Raw genomic sequence first — 22,172 nt, forward strand, 5'->3', positions numbered from 1 at the left:
AGTGGGCTAATGGTTGGAGACGGTATGTTGGTATTATGTATGTTGAATGTAATATTATTGGTTGTGTCATGCAACAGGTGATTAGGATTGTTAGATGAACCCACTAAGTTCCTGATGAACTCAACTGGTGAGCCTCTTTAGCAGCTAGTTCCATGGACACACTGATTTCAATGTCCTTTGTCAAGGTCAGATGACTTTCAGTCAACAGTCTCTTGTGTATCTTCACTCTGTAGCCCACATACTAGTCTGTCTCTGATGATGTCATTTAGAACACCATTCAACTCAGTGTTCTGATAGTTTCTTTAATGCAACAGCAAACATTGGTACTGATTCTCCCTCTTCCTGATGTCTCCTGTGGAACCTGAACCTTTCAGCATTAACTAGTGGTTCCTGTGAAAAATGTCCTTTAAGTATCTCCACAATATCCCCATACGTCTTATTACCTGATCTGTCTGGCTGTAGCAGGCTGTCTAGTAAATTACATGTATTTGGCCCCATTACACTAAAACATGTAGGCACAATGTTGTCCTGATCAATGTCATTTACAAGAACAAAATATTTAAACTGTTCTGTATATGACCTCCTCTGCTCAAAACTTTCATCAAAATGTTCAATGGTCCTAAAAATGTCCAATAATATTCCTTCCTTTGTAAATTAAGCTGTTTTCGCCTTCTGACATCCATCTCGAGTCCTTTTCTGCCATCCATGACGATGTTAACTCTCTCTCTTAGCTAGCTCCACTATGCCCTTGCCTCTGCTAGTAGTACACTGAGCTAACATTATCCTGGACTGAACCACAGAAAATAACAGCTTAAACAGTTGTAAAAACAGACATCTTCCAGACAGAATGGTTCCTGTAGATTCAGACTTACTCATCACCAATCTGTTGTTATGTCTCGTGGGTTTCATTACCACGTCTGTATAACAATTCAATAATGATGAGACAGGAGCCTGGTTTCCCAAAAGCATCTTATGGCTAAGTTAATTGTTAGATCCTTCGTAGGAGCATTTTACTAGTTTGTGACTCACTGACTCCGCCCCCAGAATGTGTAATTCTGTTACGAATTCAACCGCAGGTAATTCGTAACAGAGCTGTTTCCCAAAACCATTGTTATTGCCTTTGCACTTGAAAACACTCTTAATCTAATACCCTGACTACACCGCTCGCGTCACAAAATACATTTAGAAATCTATGTTATTCAATAATTGCACCCACACTGCTGGTGTGCGCCAACGAGCGTCTGCGTTGCCAAGGGCTAAAATAGAAGTCAGTTCTATTTCTGACGCAGATCGCGCTGCAAGTCCAGCCTCTCCCGTCTCCTCATTGGTTTGTAGAACTAGGTATCCACGTGCCATATCCTCATTGGTTATACCCACGTGGGTGACTGAAAAACGAACAAGGTTGGTGGCTGTAATGCACCTAATTTATGAAAGCTGCCAATCGCAAAGAAAGTCCAGAGAAGAAAAAGCCTGGAAGGAGGAGAGATGACTAGAAACGATTCGGTTGACTGTTTTATGTGTGGATTAATTGTCGGAATAGAGGACCTCTTGCATTTCAGGTAAAATAACAACTCAATGTTTATATCCCAGGACAAATTAGCTAGCAACAGCAAGCTAGCTAAATAGGACAAATTAGCTAGCATGTGCAAGCTAACTAGCTAACTTGCCATAGCTGTTTAATGCTTTTCGACCTGTCCCCAAATGAATGTAATTGGTTCAGAGTTTGTTTTGATATTTTAACCTGCGTTTGGTGTAGGGGGACAAAATACATTTATGCACGATGGCGCAGCCGATTTGGGTTCCGTGTACTCCTGCCTCAGACCACTCGTAGAACAGCTAAGTGGGTCGTTAGATACTTTTTTGCCTTCCTGCGTTCTTTATAAACATAGAGGTTCTCCGCTAAACATATATTACATGGTTTATCCGTCTCTCAGTGACCGCCGATAACTTCAGAACAAAGCTGACTACAAATACAAAGTTGCCAAAGTTGTCTTTTTTATTTTACCTGGCAAGTCAGTTAAGAACAAATTCTTATTTTCAATGACGGCCTAGTAACAGTGGGTTAACTGCCTGTTCAGGGGCAGAACGACAGATTTGTACCTTGTCAGCTCGGGGGTTTGAACTTGCAACCTTCCGGTTACTAGTCCAACGCTCTAACCACTAGGCTACCCTGCCGCCCCAGGTGACATGTAAAGTATTAAATGAAAACCGAGATGACTGCATTAAACAGTGGCTATAATCCTATTTCAAACATATTAAAGTACATTTCATGTTCAATCATTTGAGTTTTATTTTGCTACTTGTAGGCTACTGTCTGTAACTTGTCTAAACAAATTTAATGACGTGTAGCCTGGAATAAAGTTGAGGGCGTTCAAACAATGTGAGTCGAGGTGGAACCAAAACATGTAGTTATCATTGAGAAGGAAAAGCTTCCATCCAATCCAAGCCACCAGAAGTAGCTTTGTGCACTTTACTTGACCTGAGTGTAACTGTTGCAACACTGGTTTCTTCAGTGAACGATAACTCTCCTCTCCCACAGCAGACAACAGACTGTATTGATATCTCAGTTCTCCTGGAAGGTATGATTTCAGTTCCAGAGTATCTCCTGCGACTTTGCCTTTCATGATGTCCATCACTTCAGATGACACGTGGTCGTTTTTGGTGTTTCTCCACTTGTGTTGAAGTGACTGGTGCGTTTTCCAGTTGTCTGAAATAGAAGATGTCTACTTGGCATGACTCTGTCTTGACCACAGCTAGTAGTAACCTGGAAAGTCCATCTGACTCTGTCTTGACCACAGCTAGTGGTAACCTGGAAAGTCCATCTGACTCTGTCTTGACCACAGCTAGTGGTAACCTGGAAAGTCCATCTGACTCTGTCTTGACCACAGCTAGTGAAAGTCCATCTGAACCTGAAAGTCCATCTGACTCTGTCTTGACCACAGCTAGTGGTAACCTGGAAAGTCCCATCTGACTCTGTCTTGACCACAGCTAGTGGTAACCTGGAAAGTCCATCTGACTCTGTCTTGACCACAGCTAGTGGTAACCTGGAAAGTCTTCCATCTGAAAATCTGTCTTTGTTGAAAAATCTGACTGTCCACAGCTAGTTCTCTGTAACCTGGAAAGTCCATCTGACTCTGTCTTGACCACAGCTAGTGGTAACCTGAAAAGTCCATCTGACTCTGTCTTGACCACAGCTAGTGGTAACCTGAAAAGTCCATCTGACTCTGTCTTGACCACAGCTAGTAGGAACCTGGAAAGTCCATCTGCATCACAGGGGGTTGGCGGCACCTTAATTGGGGAGGTCTTTACCACAGAAAATAACAGTTTCAACAGTTGTAAAAATCGACTTCTTACAGACAGAATAGTTCCTGTAGATTCAGACTCATCGCCAATCTGTTGTTATGTCTGGTGGGTTTCATAACCACGTCTGTATAACAATTCAATAATGATGAGACAGGAGACAGGAATCAGTTCAAACATTTATCTGGAACGTGATCATCTCAACACATACAAACACCCATGATGCTCTGCAGCACAACCCCAATATACAACAAATACATACATAAATAAGTAAATGGACACAGAGGTGACATAAAACAAACATTATCAGTGAAGTAGAGGAATTGAAATGTTACAGTGACATCATAAGTCCATTATAAAAGTAGGGCTATGGGATAGAGTCAGAAGGGTCAGTATGTTTGATAGCTGGTTACAGAGGTGACATAACAAGCATAAGGTCCATTATAACACAGTGAAGTAGGGCTATGGGATAGAGTCAGAAAGGTCAGTATGTTTGATACCTGGTTACAGAGGTGACATAACAAGCATAAGGTCCATTATAACACAGTGAAGTAGGGCTATGGGATAGAGTCAGAAAGGTCAGTATGTTTGATAGCTGGTTACAGAGGTGACATAACAAGCATAAGGTCCATTATAACACAGTGAAGTAGGGCTATGGGATAGAGTCAGAAAGGTCAGTATGTTTGTTAACTGGTTACAGAGGTGACATAACAAGCATAAGGTCCATTATAACACAGTGAAGTAGGGCTATGGGATAGAGTCAGAAAGGTCATTATGTTTGTTAACTGGTTACAGAGGTGACATAACAAGCATAAGGTCCATTATAACACAGTGAAGTAGGGCTATGGGATAGAGTCAGAAAGGTCAGTATGTTTGATAACTGTTTTACAGAGGTGACATAACAAGCATAAGATCCATTATAACACAGTGAAGTAGAGGTGGGAGCTAAAAGCAGACATGGACAGTGAGATGGTGTGAGGAGGTCAGGGGTGAAACACTAGATCAGGACATGTAGAAATGGCAGGGCTGGAAATAGAGACAGCGACACATTCTGATTATGGCTCAGACCTGACCTGAGACACCCAAACAGAAGATGCCAAAGCAAAGTCCTGACCTGAGACACCCAAACAGAAGATGCCAAAGCAAAGTCCTGACCTGAGACACCCAAACAGAAGATGCCAAAGCAAAGTCCTGACCTGAGACACCCAAACAGAAGATGCCAAAGCAAAGTCCTGTCCAGTAGCCTATATGGAATTTCCTTTCATCAAAATCCAGAACATTGACATGAGGCATCTGTCAATAAAAAGTGGCTTTATATCTTTAGTGAAAGGATGGAATGTGTTACTACCATTTAGTGAAAGGATGGAATGACTTAGTGTTAATACCATTTAGTGAAAGGATGGAATGACTTAGTGTTACTACCATTTAGTGAAAGGATGGAATGACTTAGTGTTACTACCATTTAGTGAAAGATGGAATGACGTAGTGTTACTACCATTTAGTGAAAAGATGGAATGACTTAGTGTTATACCATTTAGTGAAAGGATGGAATGACTTAGTGTTACTACCATTTAGTGAAAGGATGGAATGACTTAGTGTTACTACCATTTAGTGAAAGGATGGAATGACTTAGTGTTACTACCATTTAGTGAAAGGATGGAATGACTTAGTGTTACTACCATTTAGTGAAAGGATGGGACTTCTTGTTAATGACTTAGTGTTACTACCATTTAGTGAAAGGATGGAATGACTTAGTGTTACTACCATTTAGTGAAAGGATGGAATGACTTAGTGTTACTACCATTTAGTGAAAGGATGGAAATGACATTTAGTGAAAGGATGGAATGACGTAGTGTTACTACCATTTAGTTACTACCATTTAAAGGATGGAATGACTTTCAAAGATTTTACTGAGTTACATTCAATTGAAAATAAATGCATTAGGCCTTAATCTACGAATTTAACATGACTGGGAATACAGACATGCATCTATTGGTCACAGATACCTTAGTATAAAAGTAGGATTGTGGATCAGAAAACCAGTCAGTATCTGGTGTGATCATCATTTGCCTCATGCATTGCGACACATCTCCTTTACATTGAGTTGTTCAGGCTGTTGATTGTGGCCTGTGGAACGCTGTCCCACTCCTCTTCAATGGCTGTGCAAAGTTGCTGGATATTGTCAGGACCTGGAACACGCTGTCGTACACGTCTGTCCAGAGCATCCCAAACATGCTCAACGGCTGACATATCTGGTGAGTTCTCAGGCCATGGAAAATATATTTTCTTTTTCAGCTTCCAGGAATTGTGTACAGATCCTTGCGACATCGATTGGGCCGTGCATTATCATGCTGACACATGAGGTGATGGAGGCGGAGGAATGATACGATAATGGGTTCTCATCATGGTATCTCTGTGCATATAAATTGCGATTGATAAAATGCACTTGTGTTCATTGTCCATAGTTTATGATTACCCATATCATAACCTCACTGCCACCATGGGGCACTCTGTTCACAACGTTTACATCAGCAAACCGCTCGCCCACATGACACCAGCTTCTTCATATGCCACAGTGGTCAGGTGGATGGATTATCTTGGCAAATGAGAAATGCTCACTAACAGGGATGTAAAACATGTCAGCTTTTTGTGTGTATGGAACATTTCAGGGATATTTTATTTCAGCTCATGAAACATGGGACCAACACTTTACATGTTGACTTTATATTTTTGTTCAGTGTATTTACAGGAATAAACTGGCCCAAACTGGTGTGTGTGTGTGTATTCAGTGTATGTGTGTGTGTACAAGGTGTGTGTGTGTCATGTGTGGGTGTCCAGTGTCTGTTTGTGTGTGTCCAGTGTGTGTGTGTCCTGTGTGGGTGTCCAGTGTCTGTTTGTGTGTGTCCAGTGTGTGTGTGTCCGTCCAGTGTGTGTGTGTCGGGTGTGTGTCCAGTTTGTGTCCAGTGTGTGTGTGTCCAGTGTGTTTGCATGTGTGTGTGTCCAGTTTGTGTGTGTGTGTCATGTGTGTGTGTGTGTCCAGTTTGTGTGTGCTTCCTGTGTGTGTGTGTGTGTCCTGTGTGTGTGTGTCCAATGTGCGTGTGTGTCCAATGTGCGTGTGTGTTTGCGTGTGTGTGTGTCCAGTTTGTGTGTGTGTGTGTCCAGTGTGTGTCCAGTATCTGTGTCTGTGTGTGTCCAGTATGTGTGTCTGTGTGTGTGTGTCCAGTGTGTGTGTTTCCAGTGTGTGTGAGGACAGAGTTATATATTTATTTATTTATATTCTTATTTTATATTTTATTAAAATATTGTGTTGTGTTTGATTAGGGACACTGAAGAGTCATCATAAACCCAAAACCCTGGATAGAGGGGCTCAGTGAATGTGGTGTAGAATGTGTTCAGGTGGGTCAGTGAGTCAGAGGAGACTCTGTAGAAGGACAGAGTGCCGGCTGGCCAGTCCAGATACACTCCTACTCTGTGGGAGCTGGAGGAAGGGACGTCTATGAGAGTGGTATTACAATTGTGCCTGGCAGTGTAACTGTTGTCAGAGCAGAACAGACTCCAGGACTTGTCATTCCATCCAAGTCCACAGTCCTTACCCCCTCCTCTCCTGTTGATTCCTTTATATGTCACTCCTATAACCGGCCATCCCCCACTCCACTCTACCTCCCAGTAACAGCGCCCAGTCAGACGCTCTCTACACAGCACCTGTCTACAGACCTCAAATCTCTCTGGGTGATCAGGATACGGCTGCTTCTTTCTCCCACATGTCACCTTTCTGTTCTCCTCAGTCAGAGAGAGGAGTCTGTTTACTGTGTTTGGGTCCAGTGTGAGATCACAGACATCTGATGGATGAAACCAGACATAATATTAGAAATCATCATCATTCACATTAGAAGGTTTTTGTTTTTTTGTACCCCTTTTTCTCTCCAATTTCGTGGTATAAATTGTTTAGTAGCTACTATCTTGTCTCATCGCTACAACTCCCGTACGGGCTCGGGAGAGACGAGGTTGAAAGTTACACAACCCAACCAAGCCTCACTGTCTTAACGCAGCGCGCATCCAACCCAGAAGCCAGCCGCAACAATGTGTCGGAGGAAACACTGTGCACTTGGCAACCTTGGTTAGCGCGCACTGCGCCCGGTCCGCCACAGGAGTCGCTGGTGTGCGATGAGACAAGGATATCCCTACCGGCCAAACCCTCCCTAACCCGGACGACACTAGGCCAATTGTGCGTCGCCCCACGGACCTCCCGGTCGCGGCCGGTTACGGCAGAGCCTGGACGCGAACCCAGAGTCTCTGATGGCACAGTGGTTAAGGGCGCTGTACTGCAGCGCCAGCTGTGCCACCTGGGAGGCCACATTAGAATGTTAACTCACCTTTCACTAATTCATTTAATGTAGATGTTTGTAGGTATCAAAAGGAGATGTTAAGGTAACTTGAGACTTTTGATTGATCAACTGTTATACTGTATGGTAATATAAAACACACGTATGCCCATTTAATTACACACACACACCAGGATGCATGCATGAACACTCACACATTTCTAATGTAACACAAACATGAACACACATACACAGACACACACATTGTCCAAGCAACTCTTTGTAAACTTTGGTGTCCCTGATTTCTGCTTCTGTAGAACTACAGCTGATATGTCCAAGTAATTAATGATGGTGGTCTTTCACTTAACTTGAATTAAGACTTATTCTTAGTCAAATTCTTCACAGCAGTCAACACTCACATTTTCTAAGCCCAGGTTTCATTGCGTACTCTCCACCATGATCCACACTGTAGCGGTAAGCAGAAGAACAGACAGTCATTGAGGGATACACGTGAACTCTCTCTCTCACTCTCACTCACTCACACACTTTGTCCAAGTGGTGGTAAGAATGTTTGTTTTAACTAGCCTGTTAAATCAAAACGTGCCTGATATGAACATTGACATAAATCCTCTACATACCTGAGTTTCTCCAGTCTGCAGTGTGGATCCTCCAGTCCAGCAGAGAGCAGTCTGACTCCTGAGTCTCCTGGGTGATTGTAGCTCAGGTCCAGCTCTCTCAGGTGTGAGGGGTTTGACCTCAGAGCTGAGACCAGAGAACAACAGCCTTCCTCTGTGACTAGACAGCCTGACAGCCTGCAAAGATGAAAATCATATCATATTACTAATCCCCCTATTTGAAGAAGTGATGTTTTCTGACCAATTCACTTCATGTATTAAAGTAGTCAAACGTTTAGTATTTAAACCCGTTGGTTGATTTTGCAGTTTGGGGTTGTGTTTGGGGTTGTGTTTGGGGTTGTGTTTTGGGGTTGTGTTTTGGGGTTGTGTTTTGGGGTTGTGTTTTGGGGTTGTGTTTGGGGTTGTGTTTGGGGTTGTGTTTGGGGTTGTGTTTTGGGGTTGTGTTTTGGGGTTGTGTTTGGGGTTGTGTTTTGGGGTTGTGTTTTGGGGTTGTGTTTTGGGGTTGTGTTTGGGGTTGGTTTGGGGTTGTGTTTGGGGTTGTGTTTGGGGTTGTGTTTGGGGTTGTGTTTGGGGTTGTGTTTGGGGTTGTGTTTTGCCCAATAGTAACTGAATGGTGGATGGTGACTGGATTAATCTTCTGTCTAAGTGAGTAGATAACATGTTTCTAAACACTACTAAATGAATCATGATGATTCCCTGATTAAGAAAAATCATGAATCAGTCATGAGAAATGATGAATCAGAAAGTTACAGAGGCTACAACAAAACATGCTAACCTCTCACCATTACCATTTGGGGTGGCAGGGTAGCCTAGTGGTTAGAGTGTTGGACTAGTAACGGAAAGATTGCAAGTTTGAATCCCCAAGCTGACAAGGTACAAATCTGCCGTTCTGCCCCTGAACAGGCAGTTAACCCACTGTTCCTAGGCCGTCATTAAAAATAAGAATTTGTTCTTAACTGACTTACCTAGTAAAATAAATAACCAATAACAGAGAGGGTATGATCTTTGTGCCTCAGTAACTTTCTCATTCATCATCATTCACGATTCATTCATAATCATGGTAGCATCCACATCAATGTAGAAGTGTTCAGAAACATCATCTACTCTTACTGACAATACAAGTGAAGTGACTCCAAAATGACACCATTTAGTTTCTATTTGAAAAACACAATCAAAGCAAACCACAAATGCATTCAACAAGTGTGTAGAGTCACAAGGTTGATGTGATCACTGTGGGTCCAAATGATTACATTTTTCAAATGGGAAACTAGACACAAAGTGCTTTCATTTCTAAACAGTAACACAGATTGAATGTATGAAATATCCTCAAATAAAAGGTGACATTATATACTGTTGCCTAAGATGAACCATTTGATCTCAAATCCAAAATGCTGGAACATTTTGCAAACATATATGCTGTGGACTATGTGTGCCAGGTAAACACATCTGGATCTGGTGAACAGTTCTCACTTTTATTTAACTCGGCAAATCAGTTAAGAACCAACTCTTATTTACAACGACGGCCTACCAAAAGGCAAAAGGTCTCCTGCGGGGACAAGGCTGGGATTAAATTATTATTATTTTTTAAATTAAAAACAATATATATATATATGACAAACATACATCAGGAAAAGGAAGACACCGCAACACTGGGGCTGAGAAATAGGCAGTTTCAAATGGGTATGTTTTTTAGCCAAAAACGAAAATACTGCCCCCTACACGCAAAAGGTTAACAAGACAAGTCAGTTATTAAGAACAAAATCTTATTTACAATGACGGCCTACTAAAAGGCAAAAGGCCTCCTGCGGGGACGGGGGCTGGGATTAAAAATAAATATAAATATAGGACAAAACACACATCATGACAAGAGAGACACCGCAACACTACATAAAGAGAGACCTAAGACAACAATATAGCAAGGCAGCAACACATGACAACACAGCATGGTAGCAACACAACATGACAACAACATAGTAGCAACACACCATGGCAGCAGCACAACATGGCAGCAGCACAACATGGTAGCAGCACAAAACATGGTAAAAACATTATTGGTCTAGATTTAACTTTAGCCTGCAGCTTTGATATGTGCTGAGAGGACAGTTTACTGTCTAGCCATACTCCCAAGTACTTGTATGATGTGACTACCTCAAGCTCTAAATCCTCAGAGGTAGTAATTACACCTGTGGGTTGAGAGGGCATTCTTCTTACCAAACCACATGAGGTGTTCAGGAGGTGTTCAGAACAACGTTATGGACAGAGAAAGCTGTTAAACACTAAGAAAGCGTTGTTGTAGAGTGTTTAACACTAAATCCGGTGAGGGGCCAGCTGAGTATAAGACTGTGTATAGAGCATATACATGGAGGAGAGAGCTTCCTACTGCCTGAGCTATGTTGTTGATGTAAATTGAGAAGAGCGTGGGGTCTAGGATCAAGCCTCTTTCTGACTTTATACACTGCACTCTGAGAGATGTAGTTAGCAAACCAGGCCAAAGACCCCTCAGAGATACTCCTTAGCCGGCCCTCAAGAATGGAATGGTCTACCTTATCAAAAGCTTTGGCCAAGACAATAAAAATAGCATCACAACATTGCTATTAATCAAGGGCAATGGTGACATCATTGAGGACCTTTAAGGAAGGTTGTAATGTAGTAGAAACTAGATTGCATTCCAGAGAGAATACTATAGACATCAAGAAAGCCAGTAAGTTGATTATTGACAAGTTTTTCCAACAGTTTTGATTAACAGGGCAAAATAGAAATAGGCCTATAACAGTTAGGATCAGATGGATCTCCCCCTCTTGTTGACCAACCACAGGAATACTGACCTCAGAGTCTCCAATTTACAGTGGGGATTCCCAGTCCAGCAGAGAGCAGCTCCACTCCTGAATCCTTCAGGTCATTGTTACTCAGATCCAGCTCTCTCAGGTGTGAGGAGTTATACTTCAGAGCTGAGACCAGAGAACCACAGCCTTCCTCTGTGACTAGACAGCCTGACAGCCTGCAAAGAGTAAAATCATATTAAAAACACACTGCTATTCTTTGGTGTTGAAAATAGTGTCAGCATATTTTTTCAACACATTCAGATATCAGTGTCCTGAAACCTGCCATATCTATTCAGAAATTAATGTATCATTATTAGAAATGATCATAATATTGCTTGAAGAGAGAAAAATGTGTAGTTCACTGTCAAAGGAATTTAACAATTCCTATATATATTCATTAACCAATTCAATTTAAATCACTCTGTCTGTTTCTAAGAATTTGTAAGATCATCATTTGCATAAAATAGACAGAGACCAGTCTATCAAAATTAGCCAATAGTATTTATTTTCTCGAGAGCGCTGCTCATAGAACCATGTACAACAGCTTATCAAATATGACGTCATACATTTTATAACCTATCTCCTCCTCTCGACCAGGACAAAGCATGTTCAAAAGTTAATTCCAACTCACTAGCGCACATACCTGACACACACTATATCTGGATTAACTCCTGAAGTCTCACCATAGTTTATTACCACTTAGCAGACAGTTCCAGATAAGGAAAACCTGGAGGGGCTCTCGCTGTCTTATTTGATCACCACAGAGTTATAGCTGAGTTGGTTCAAACATAGGTTAATGACCCTCTTTGCTTACTTTAGACACACACACATACACATACATTCCTCCCTACACATTGGTTATCATTTCCAATTACCCCTTATCCATGCTACATAACCTCTTTCTTAGGAACTAACATTAATAATCAGATATTGTAAAACAGGGTAGAGTTTAATTAGTTATAGTTCTATTTAAATGTAAATATTGTTTAGTCATTATTCATAAAATTCCTAACATTCACATATTTGAGTAGACTGACCAGACCAGTTTAAAAAGCAGTATCAGTTAAAAGACAGACAGTGAGGTATCAGATTTAGATTGGTGTGGACTGTATACTCAGTACATATCTATTTTGACAGTGAAGATAACATTTTAAATGTGGATCTGTACTCCAACATTTTGGATTTGAGGTCTAATGTTTCACATGAGGTGACAGTATATAGTGTCACCTTTAATTTGAGGGTATTTTCATACATATCTGTTTCACCGTTTAGAAATGGAAGCACTTTATGTATCTAGTCCCCCCATTTGGAGAAGTCATAAGTATTCTGACCAATTCACTTATAGTGTATTCAAGTAGTCAAAATAATTGTATTTGGTCCCATATTCTTTGAACGCAATGACTACATCAAGCCTGTGACTTGAGAAAGATCATGAATTAATCATTAATAATGAGTGAGAGAGTTACAGAGGCTACAACAAAACATACTAACGTCTCACCATTAACCTCAAATTAAAAGGTGACATTCTGTACTGTCGTCTAATGTGAAACATTTGATCTCAAATCCAAAATGCTGGAGCATAGCGCCAAATTTAAAACTGTAAACACACATATGATTTGGACTATGTGCCTGGTAAACACATATGATTTGGACTATGTGCCTGGTAAACACATATGATTTGGACTATGTGCCTGGTAAACACATGTGGATCTGGTGAACAGTTGTCACTTGTTGACCAATTACATGAACACTGACCTCAGAGTCTCCAGTTTACAGTGGGGATTCCCCAGTCCAGCAGAGAGCAGCTTCACTCCTGAATCCTTCAGGTCATTGTTACTCAGATCCAGCTCTCTCGGGTGTGAGGGGTTTGCCTTCAGAGCTGAGACCAGAGAAGCACAGCCTTCCTCTGTGACTTGACAGCCTGACAGCCTGCAAAGAGTCAAATCATATTTAAACCACACTGCTATTATTTGGTAGTGAAAATAGTGTCAGTATATACAGTGCCTTGCGAAAGTATTCGGCCCCCTTGAACTTTGCGACCTTTTGCCACATTTCAGGCTTCAAACATAAAGATATAAAACTGTATTTTTTTGTGAAGAATCAACAACAAGTGGGACACAATCATGAAGTGGAACGACATTTATTGGATATTTCAAACTTTTTTAACAAATCAAAAACTGAAAAATTGGGAGTGCAAAATGATTCAGCCCCCTTAAGTTAACTTTGTAGCGCCACCTTTTGCTGTGATTACAGCTGTAAGTCGCTTGGGGTATGTCTCTATCAGTTTTGCACATCGAGAGACTGAAATTTTTTCCCATTCCTCCTTGCAAAACAGCTCGAGCTCAGTGAGGTTGGATGGAGAGCATTTGTGAACAGCAGTTTTCAGTTCTTTCCACAGATTGGATTCAGGTCTGGACTTTGACTTGGCCATTCTAACACCTGGATATGTTTATTTTTGAACCATTCCATTGTAGATTTTGCTTTATGTTTTGGATCATTGTCTTGTTGGAAGACAAATCTCCGTCCCAGTCTCAGGTCTTTTGCAGACTCCATCAGGTTCTCTTCCAGAATGGTCCTGTATTTGGCTCCATCCATCTTCCCATCAATTTTAACCATCTTCCCTGTCCCTGCTGAAGAAAAGCAGGCCCAAACCATGATGCTGCCACCACCATGTTTGACAGTGGGGATGGTGTGTTCAGGGTGATGAGCTGTGTTGCTTTTAAGCCAAACATAACGTTTTGCATTGTTGCCAAATAGTTCAATTTTGGTTTCATCTGACCAGAGCACCTTCTTCCACATGTTTGGTGTGTCTCCCAGGTGGCTTGTGGCAAACTTTAAACAACCCTTTTTATGGATATCTTTAAGAAATGGCTTTCTTCTTGCCACTCTTCCATAAAGGCCAGATTTGTGCAATATACGACTGATTGTTGTCCTATGGACAGAGTCTCCCACCTCAGCTGTAGATCTCTGCAGTTCATCCAGAGTGATCATGGGCCTCTTGGCTGCATCTCTGATCAGTCTTCTCCTTGTATGAGCTGAAAGTTTAGAGGGACAGCCAGGTCTTGGTAGATTTGCAGTGGTCTGATACTCCTTCCATTTCCATATTATCACTTGCACAGTGCTCCTTGGGATGTTTAAAGCTTGGGAAATCTTTTTGTATCCAAATCCGGCTTTAAACTTCTTCACAACAGTATCTCGGACCTGCCTGGTGTGTTCCTTGTTCTTCATGATGCTCTCTGCGCTTTTAATGGACCTCTGAGACTATCACAGTGCAGGTGCATTTATACGGAGACTTGATTACACACAGGTGGATTGTATTTATCATCATTAGTCATTTAGGTCAACATTGGATCATTCAGAGATCCTCACTGAACTTCTGGAGAGAGTTTACTGCACTGAAAGTAAAGGGGCTGAATAATTTTGCACGCCCAATTTTTCAGTTTTTGATTTGTTAAAAAAGTTTGAAATATCCAATAAATGTCGTTCCACTTCATGATTGTGTCCCACTTGTTGTTGATTCTTCACAAAAAATACAGTTTTATATCTTTATGTTTGAAGCCTGAAATGTGGCAAAAGGTCGCAAAGTTCAAGGGGGATGAATACTTTCGCAAGGCACTGTATTTTTCAACATATTCAGATACATCAGTGTCCTAAAACCTGCCATATCTATTCATAATTGAATGAATGTATCATTATTAGAAATGATCATATGGCTTGAAGAGAGAGAAATGTATTGTACAAATATCTGAGTAGACAGACCAGACCTCTTCAAATGGGAGAACTAGGTCCATGAAGTGCTTTCATTTCTAAAAGCTAAAACATATTTTTATGAGTACCTTAAAAACAAAGGTGACATTCTGTACTGCCGCCTAATATGAAACATAATATCTCAAATCCTAAATGCTGGAGCATAGAGACAAATTTAAAACTGTAAGCTTCACTGTCCAAACACATATTGTGTGGAATATGTGTGCCTGGTAAACACATGTGGATCTGGTGAACAGTTGTCACTTGTTGACCAACTACAGGAACACTGACCTCAGAGTCTCCAGTTTACAGTGGGGATTCCCAAGTCCATCAGAGAGCAGCTTCACTCCTGAATCCTTCAGGTCATTGTTACTCAGGTCCAGCTCTCTCAGGTGTGAGGGGTTTGACTTCAGAGCTGAGACCAGAGAACCACAGCCTTCCTCTGTGACTCCACAGCCTGACAGCCTGACAAAGAGATCACGATTTCACAAAAACACTGTTAATTTAAAACCAGTAGTGTAGAAGGACAATGACAGATGCATTTGGTTTTATTCTACCAAACAACATATAGATTTACCTTCCGTCTCCCTGAATTGTATTGTCGTATTGTTATACAATTTGAACACCAATGCATTGATTCAATATCTTTTTCTGAATAAAGTGAATAGTTCTTCCAGATCATTAGCACTTAAATGTATTTGTATTTACTCACAGAGCAGCTCTGGAGGCTTTGACCACTGGCAGCAGCCTCAGAAGACCTTCCTCTGATCTGGAGTATTTCTTCAGGTCAAACACATCCAGCTCCTTTTCTGAAGTCAACAACACAAAGACCAGAGCTGACCACTGTGCAGGTAAGAGTTCATCACTGGAGACACTTCCTGATCTCAGGTAGCTTTGGATCTCCTCCACTAGAGAATGGTCATTCAGTTCATTCAGACAGTGGAACAGATTGATGCACCTCTCTGGAGAGGGATTCTCACTGATCTTCTCCTTGATGTAATTGACTGTTTCTTCATGGCTCTGTGAACTGCTTCCTGTCTTTGTCAGTAGACCTCGTAAGTGCTTCTGATTGGACTCCAGTGAGAGGCCCAGAAGGAAGCGGAGGAAAAGGTCCAGGTTTCCCGTCTCACTTTGTAAGGCTTTATCCACAGCACTCTTGTAGACAGTAACTTCTGGCTTCAGTAGACAATCGTTGCTGGATGTTGTTTGAGGTTCGGCCATTAGATTCTCATTGTTGTTGCTGAATGAAAGGAACACATATACAGCAGCCAGAAACTCCTGAATGCTCAGATGCACGAAGCAGTACACCTTGTCCTGGTACAGCCCACATTCCTCTTTAAAGAGCTGTGTGCACAATCCTGAGTACACTGAGGCTTCATTGACATCAATGCCAGACTCTTTCAGGTCTTCTTCATAGAAAATCAGATTGCCCTTCACAAGCTGTCGAAAAGCCAGTTTTCCCAGTGACAGAATGCTTTCTTTATTCCAGTGTGGACCTGTCTCTTCTTTCCCAAGATACTTTTCATTCTTCTGTTTGGTATTAAACACCACAAGGTGTGTGTACATCTCAGTCAGAGTCTTGGGCACTTCTTCTCTCTTATGTTTCAGCATGTCTTCAAGGACTGTTGCAGAAATCCAACAGAAGACTGGAATGTGGCACATGATGTGGAGGCTCCTTGATGTCTTTACGTGTGAGATGATTCTGCTGGCCAGGTCCTTATCACTGAATCTTCTCCTGAAGTACTCCTCCTTCTGTGGGTCATTGAACCCTCGTACCTCTGTCACCTGGTCAACACACTCAGGGGGGATCTGATTGGCTGCTGCAGGTCGGGTAGTTATCCAGAGGAGAGCAGAGGGAAGCAGGTTTCCCTTGATGAGATTTGTCAGCAGAACATCCACTGAGGTTGACTTGGTGACGTCACAACAGATCTTGTTCTTCTGGAAGTCTAGGGGCAGTCGGCACTCATCCAGACCATCAAAGATGAACAGAACTTTGTTCTTGTCGTGGTTGGAGATTCTTGATTCTTTGGTTTCCATTGAGAAGTGATTGAGAAGTTCAATCAAAGTGTGTTTTTCCCCTTTCATCAAATTCAGCTCCCGAAAAGGGAATGAAAATACAAATTGAACATCCTGATTTGCTTTTCCTTCAGCCCAGTCCAGAATGAACTTCTGCACAGAGAATGTTTTTCCAATGCCAGCGACTCCCTTTGTCAGCACAGTTCTGATACGTTTGTCTTGTCCAGTTAAGGGTTTGAAGATGTCGTTACATTTGATTGCAGTCTCTGGTCTTGCTTGTTTCCTGGTTGTTGTCTCAATCTGTCTCAGCTCATGTTCATTATTGACCTCTCCTGTTCCACCCTCTGTGATGTAGAGGTCTGTGTAGATCTTACTGAGAAGTGTTGGGTTTCCTTGTTTAGCGATCCCCTCAAATACACATTGAAACTTCTTCTTCAGATTAGATTTGAGTTCACGTTGGCAAATCACAGCAAGCTCATCTGAATTAAGAAATAACACAGAGGATATTAATGTTACATCTGTTTTAATACTGTAGGACTGTGTTATAAGGTGTATATTATAATACATTATTCTCTTAACTGCCTGTATAAATGTGTAAATGATTTCATAATGCATTACACACTGGAGTGACTGATTATATTATTATTATTCATATTGCAGACAGTATCATTAATGTTGTCTATCTATCACTGTCTTTCTCTGTCTTTCTCTGTCTTTCTCTGTCTCTCCTCTGTCTCTCCTCTGTCTCTCCTCTGGTTCTCCTCTGTCTCTCCTCTGTCTCTCCTCTGTCTCTCCTCTGTCTCTCCTCTGTCTCTCCTCTGGTTCTCCTCTGTCTCTCCTCTGTCTCTCTGGTTCTCCTCTGTCTCTCCTCTGTCTCTCTGGTTCTCTGTCTCTGGTCTCTCCTCTGTCTCTCCTCTGTCTCTCCTCTGTCTCTCCTCTGTCTCTCCTCTGTTCTCTCCTCTGGTTCTCCTCTGTCTCTCCTCTGTCTCTCCTCTGTCTCTCCTCTGTCTCTCCTCTGTCTCTCCTCTGTCTCTCCTCTGGTTCTCCTCTGTCTCTCTCTCCTCTGTCTCTCCTCTGTCTCTCCTCTGTCTCTCCTCTCCTCTGTCTCTCCTCTGTCTCCTCTGTCTCTCCTCTGGTTCTCCTCTGTCTCTCCTCTGTCTCTCCTCTGTCTCTCCTCTGTCTCTCCTCTGTCTCTCCTCTGTCTCTCCTCTGTCTCCTCTGTCTCTCCTCTGGTTCTCCTCTGTCTCTCCTCTGTCTCTCCTCTGTCTCTCCTCTGTCTCTCCTCTGTCTCTCCTCTGTCTCTCCTCTGTCTCTCCTCTGTCTCTCCTCTGGTTCTCCTCTGTTCTCCTCTGTCTCTCCTCTGTCTCTCCTCTGTCTCTCCTCTGTCTCTCCTCTGTCTCTCCTCTGTCTCTCCTCTGTCTCTCCTCTGTCTCTCCTCTGTCTCTCCTCTGTCTCTCCTCTGTCTCTCCTCTGTCTCTCCTGTCTAAATTAATCAACACATCGCTGCTGCTACTTGATGAGGTCACTAGGTGTTGTGTTAAGGCTTCTACAATATAATTGTGTTACACGGCTACTTTAGCTGTACTTTAGCTACAGCTTTTAAATGTTTGTTGTAAAACAGCATTCATCATGAGGCAGACAGCTCTTACTTTTCTCCAGTGTGTCAGCAAGCTCCTTCTGGTTCATTTTCCTCAGGAAGTGCAGTGTGATCTTCAGAGCCCCCTCTCTGGCACTGCTCTCCTGCTTCTCATCTTCAGCGTCCACCACTTCCTTATCCTGCTTCTGACTCTCAAAGCCTTGTGGGAGTTCTGGACTAAGAATCCTCTTGAACATCTTCAGCTCGTTCTTCATAAATGTCATAATATTCTCTTCAATCAACTGAAATAAATAAAGTAAATAATTTAAGCAAGAGAAGAAATGCTTTCTCATGAACACATTAATGAATGATTGACAGATCAACTTTACTTGAGGTAAACAAAAACAAATGTACATAACAGGACCACATACACTGAATATGGAGGCCAGGTCTGTTTGATGACTCTGGGAAGACTGACCACTGAGAATCACTGACTCTGATGTCTCCTGTTGGGTTCTGTGGACAAAACATGAGATGACATTTCCTCAACCAGGGAGGACACACACACACACACACACACACACACACACAGGGAGGGAGGGAAGGTCGTGTTTGTTTAAAATTGCTTTAGGACTATGAAAATGGGAAAAAGGATTAGCCTATGGATTTTGAAAACAACAAGAATAAATGGGAATATGGGAGAGGAGAAATAACTAGAGACAGTGTTGTTTAACTCACTGACCATGATCCGTGAGTTCTTCTTACCTTTGTTCAGTAGAATAATCTCCCTCTCTGAAGTCTATCAATTTATCCATTGACCGGTCACTCTTCATGGACACACAGCTGGGTACAGGGGAGGCTGGTCTCTCCTGCTTGATTGGACTTCAACACAACAGAGACAAACATTACATCTCTCATCTACTCTGAGCTCAGATGGGGAAATATAATAATAGTTTCATTCCAAATCGCTATATATCCATTTTCAGAAAAGTTGGTAAATTAGATGTTATTGTTTAAAGAAATTATAAAAGTGATAGATGTGTTTTTTTTTACTAGTTAATCAAGGCATGCGATTGTTTATTGACAGCCATGTGTTTGTTTCAAATCTATCACTTGATGGTTTCATTTCAGAAAGACAAATAATCATGTTTTATTGCAAAATGTTACGTCTGCCTCACTTTCAGAGAAATATGTAGTACTGCTCGGTTTTATACAGTCAAATGTTACTGACTGGCTAGATTCATTCTTATGTAGCAAGACAGTATCATTAATGTTGTCTATCTATCATAAATGGTGTTTATTTTACATTGGATTAAAGTAGAGACTCAGAGCTAGAAAATGTTATATCAGACACATACTGCTTTCCATACTGCTAATGCAAGAGGACTTCTGTGGGGGCTATGTCCTGTCCCTTTCCATACTGCTAATGTAAGAGAACTTCTGTGGGGGGCTATGTCCTGTCCCTTTCCATACTGCTAATGCAAGAGAACTTCTGTAACTACTACTTTAGGGGCTATGTCCTGTCCCTTTCCATACTGCTAATGCAAGAGGACTTCTGTCACAAGAGGGGCTATGTCCTGTCCCTTTCCATACTGCTAATGCAAGAGAACTTCTGTGGGGGCTATGTCCTGTCCCTTTCCACACTGCTAATGCAAGAGGACTTCTGTGGGGGCTATGTCCTGTCCCTTTCCATACTGCTAATGCAAGAGGACTTCTGTGGGGGCTCTGTTCTGTCCCTTTCCATACTGCTAATGCAAGAGAACTTCTGTGGGGGCTATGTCCTGTCCCTTTCCATACTGCTAATGCAAGAGAACTTCTGTGGGGGCTATGTCCTGTCCCTTTCCATACTGCTAATGCAAGAGGACTTCTGTGGGGGCTATGTCCTGTCCCTTTCCATACTGCTAATGCAAGAGGACTTCTGTGGGGGCTATGTCCTGTCCCTTTCCATACTGCTAATGCAAGAGGACTTCTGTGGGGGCTATGTCCTGTCCCTTTCCATACTGCTAATGCAAGAGAACTTCTGGGGGCTATGTCCTGTCCCTTTCCATACTGCTAATGCAAGAGGACTTCTGTGGGGGCTATGTCCTGTCCCTTTCCATACTGCTAATGTAAGAGAACTTCTGTGGGGGCTATGTCCTGTCCCTTTCCATACTGCTAATGCAAGAGGACTTCTGTGGGGGCTATGTCCTGTCCCTTTCCATACTGCTAATGCAAGAGACTTCTGTGGGGGCTACATACTGCTAATGTGTGGGGGCTATGTCCTGTCCCTTTCCATACTGCTAATGCAAGAGGACTTCTGTGGGGCTATGTCCTGTCAATTTCCATACTGCTAATGTAAGAGAACTTCTGTGGGGGCTATGTCCTGTCCCTTTCCATACTGCTAATGCAAGAGGACTTCTGTGGGGGCTATGTCCTGTCCCTTTCCATACTGCTAATGCAAGAGGACTTCTGTGGGGGCTCTGTCCTGTCCCTTTCCATACTGCTAATGCAAGAGAACTTCTGTGGGGGCTATGTCCTGTCCCTTTCCATACTGCTAATGCAAGAGAACTTCTGTGGGGGCTATGTCCTGTCCCTTTCCATACTGCTAATGCAAGAGAACTTCTGTGGGGGCTATGTCCTGTCCCTTTCCATACTGCTAATGCAAGAGAACTTCTGTGGGGGCTATGTCCTGTCCCTTTCCATACTGCTAATGCAAGAGAACTTCTGTGGGGGCTATGTCCTGTCCCTTTCCATACTGCTAATGCAAGAGAACTTCTGTGGGGGCTATGTCCTGTCCCTTTCCATACTGCTAATGCAAGAGGACTTCTGCGGGGGCTATGTTCTGTCCCTTTCCATACTGCTAATGCAAGAGAACTTCTGCGGGGGCTATGTCCTGTCCCTTTCCATACTGCTAATGCAAGAGAACTTCTGTGGGGGCTATGTCCTGTCCCTTTCCATACTGCTAATGCAAGAGAACTTCTGTGGGGGCTATGTCCTGTCCCTTTCCATACTGCTAATGCAAGAGGACTTCTGTGGGGGCTATGTCCTGTCCCTTTCCATACTGCTAATGCAAGAGAACTTCTGTGGGGGCTATGTTCTGTCCCTTTCCATACTGCTAATGCAAGAGAACTTCTGTGGGGGCTATGTTCTGTCCCTTTCCATACTGCTAATGCAAGAGAACTTCTGTGGGGGCTATGTCCTGTCCCTTTCCATACTGCTAATGCAAGAGAACTTCTGTGGGGGCTATGTCCTGTCCCTTTCCATACTGCTAATGCAAGAGAACTTCTGTGGGGGCTATGTCCTGTCCCTTTCCATACTGCTAATGCAAGAGAACTTCTGTGGGGGCTATGTTCTGTCCCTTTCCATACTGCTAATGCAAGAGGACATACTGCTAATGCAAGAGAACTTCTGTGGGGGCTATGTTCTGTCCCTTTCCATACTGCTAATGTAAGAGAACTTCTGTGGGGGCTATGTCCTGTCCCTTTCCATACTGCTAATGCAAGAGAACTTCTGTGGGGGCTATGTCCTGTCCCTTTCCATACTGCTAATGCAAGAGAGGACTTCTGTGGGGGCTATGTCCTGTCCCTTTCCATACTGCTAATGCAAGAGAACTTCTGTGGGGGGCTATGTCCTGTCCCTTTCCATACTGCTAATGCAAGAGAACTTCTGTGGGGGCTATGTCCTGTCCCTTTCCATACTGCTAATGCAAGAGAACTTCTGTGGGGGCTATGTCCTGTCCCTTTCCATACTGCTAATGCAAGAGAACTTCTGTGGG

General features: G+C 42.5%; 1 long non-coding RNA gene and 1 pseudogene across 2 annotated transcripts; both read right to left on the bottom strand.

The window, feature by feature from the left end:
• Window positions 1-3,987: 3,987 nt before the first annotated feature.
• On the bottom strand, window positions 3,988-4,633 carry LOC121844360. 2 transcript variants are annotated; one of them, XR_006081959.1, is made up of 2 exons: window positions 4,456-4,633; window positions 3,988-4,373 (listed from the first exon to the last, which is right to left on the bottom strand). It is a non-coding gene; the product is annotated as an uncharacterized LOC121844360 (long non-coding RNA). The 2 variants fall into 2 exon arrangements; XR_006081958.1 differs by having other exon boundaries at window positions 4,415-4,633.
• Window positions 4,634-8,030: 3,397 nt separating this feature from the next.
• The window catches only part of LOC121844362, a 25,636-nt pseudogene continuing 11,494 nt past the window's right edge, over window positions 8,031-22,172 (bottom strand).

This window comes from Oncorhynchus tshawytscha, unplaced genomic scaffold, assembly GCF_018296145.1.
Source record: "Oncorhynchus tshawytscha isolate Ot180627B unplaced genomic scaffold, Otsh_v2.0 Un_contig_4226_pilon_pilon, whole genome shotgun sequence".
Taxonomy (NCBI): Eukaryota; Metazoa; Chordata; class Actinopteri; order Salmoniformes; family Salmonidae; genus Oncorhynchus; species Oncorhynchus tshawytscha.